Source organism: Pongo pygmaeus, chromosome 15 (genome assembly GCF_028885625.2).
Source record: "Pongo pygmaeus isolate AG05252 chromosome 15, NHGRI_mPonPyg2-v2.0_pri, whole genome shotgun sequence".
Classification (NCBI taxonomy): domain Eukaryota; kingdom Metazoa; phylum Chordata; class Mammalia; order Primates; family Hominidae; genus Pongo; species Pongo pygmaeus.
In genome coordinates, this window is record NC_072388.2 from 22,526,267 (window position 1) to 22,528,677 (window position 2,411).

A 2,411-nucleotide genomic window follows, 5' to 3' on the forward strand; every position below is an offset into this window, starting at 1 on the left:
CCAACATGGGTGAAACTCCATCTTTACTAAAAATACAAAAATTAGCCAGGCTTGGTGGCTGGCACCTGTAATTCCAGCTACTCGGGAGGCTGAGGCAGGAGAATTGCTTCAACCGGGGAGGTGGAAGTTGTAGTGAACTGAGATCGCACCACTGGGTGACAGAGCAAGACTGTCTCAGAAAAGAAAAGAAAAGAAAAAGTGAACTTTAGGCCGTGTGCTGTGGCTCATGACTGTAATTCCAGCACTTTGGGAGGCTGAGGCAGGAGGATTGCTTGAGCCCAGAAGTTTGAGACTAGCCTGGGCCACATAGGGAGACTCTGATTCTGCAAAAACAAATATAAACAAATAAAAAATGAAGGGGTTTAGTAGTGAAGAAAGGGAAAGAGATGGGTGTTAGGTTAAGTATAAAGAACGATGAAGGGAATTATCCATGCTGTCTACGATACCTGCCAGTTATTCACTTAGTGGTGGTATTTGTAATCAGATAGACTGTCCAGGTATCTCAGTGCTTGTGTTCAAGTAATCTTTATTTTACTTAATAATGGCCCCAAAGCAAAGAGTAGTGATGCTAACAATTTGGATATGCCAACAAGAAACCATAAAGTGCTGCTCTAAGTGAAAATGTGTTAGCTGGGTGTGGTGGTGTACACCTGTAGTCCCAGCTACTTGGGAGGCTGAGGTGGGAGGATCACTTGAGCCCAGGAGATCAAAGCTACAAGGAGCTGTGATCCCACCACTGCACTCCAGCCTGGGTGGCAGAGTGGTACCCTGTCTAATAAAAGAAAAGAAAAGAAAATGTAACTTTGGCGTTCTTTGGCTGGGGTTTGGTGCTATCTGTGGTTTCAGGTCTCCACTGGGGGTCTTGGAACATATCCCTGCACATAAGGGGGAATATTGTATCTCTCTTTTGCCAGCTGGCATAGTGTTAAGCGCTGTCAGTAGTGGGTGCTGGAGGAACACTGGAGGAGGAAGGAGTCCATCTTCCTGGTTTTGGTTTGCTCCTTTGCCTTACTCTTGCAGCGTGTGCAATTTCTTCAGTGTACACTCAGGCAGTGCAAAGTGGTCAGCAGTGCCTAGCAGCCAAAAGCTTCCCTTGGCACCTTTCTGGGTGGCTTCTCAGCCTGTTGCAACTGCTAAGGCACCTCCCCATGAATAACTTGCTTTAGCATCTGCTTGGCCAATTTCGCAGCTATTTCAGCCCTAGGAGTAGTGGGTTTTTCTTTTTCTTTTTTTTTTTTTTTGAGATGGCGTCTCACTCTGTCGCCCAGGCTGGAGTGCAGTGGCGCGATCTCAGCTCACTGCAAGCTCCGCCTCCCGGGTTCACGCCATTCTCCTGCCTCAGCCTCCCGAGTAGCTGGGACTACAGGCGCCCGCCACCACGCCCGACTAATTTTTTGTATTTTTAGTAGAGATGGGGTTTCACCATGTTAGCCAGAATGGTCTCAATCTGCTGACCTCGTGATCCGCCCACCTCGGCCTCCCAAAGTGCTGGGATTACAGGCGTGAGCCATCGCTCCCGGCCCGGTTTTTCTTAAATTTGCTGTTCCTGTGTCCTTTGGAATTCTCATTTCTTCTTACTAGCTAATCCCTTAGTATGCCAACACCCTGTTAGAGTTAATGCTTCTTTATTTTATTTTTGCAAATAAAAATATGAGACACTCCATGAATTTGCATGTCATCCTTGTGCAGGGGCCATCCTATTCTTCTCTGTATCATTTTAGTATATGTGTTGCCAAAGTGAGCACAATACTTGTTTATATTAAACGTTCCTGTTTCAAATGACTAAGTGGTTTCTGTGTCCTGATTAACCCTGACCGATACAGCTTTAGTCCTAGAATATAGTTCTTCAGGGACCCTAACGATATCCTGTGGTGTTTAACAGGCCCTTCCTCCTTAACAGGCCCTAAATTCCAGTTTTTGTTTTCTCAGGACTGTAGATTACTGAAAGTTCTTCTCAGCCTCCTACCTCTTAGGCACTGTCTCCTGCTGAGTCTGGCTGCCTCTCACAAATGGATAAATATCCCCCGTGGGACAGACCATGCAGAATGTTGGCCTCACCTCAACATGCTTCCCTTTCATCTGGGACCTTGGCCATTCAAAGCCTCCTGCCTTGATGAATTTCCAGTGTCTTCAAACATATTTAAAAAAATTTGTACCCAGCTATGCAAAGGCATACGGAGTGGTATAATGGATTTTGGAGACTCAGATGTGGGAAGGGTGGGAGGGGGATGAGGAATAAAAAGCTACATATTGGGTACATTGTACACTATTTGGGTGACAGGTGCACTAAAATCTCAGACTTCACAATTCATTCATACAATTCATACAATTCATTCATGTAACCAAAAACCAAAAACCAAAAACCAAAAACCACTTGTACCCCAAAAGCTACTGAAATAAAAAATTTTTTA

General features: G+C 45.2%; 1 pseudogene; it reads right to left on the reverse strand.

Moving 5' to 3' along the window:
- Positions 1-1,644: 1,644 nt before the first annotated feature.
- Positions 1,645-1,745, reverse strand: LOC129013349 (U6 spliceosomal RNA; annotated as a pseudogene).
- Positions 1,746-2,411: the final 666 nt, after the last annotated feature.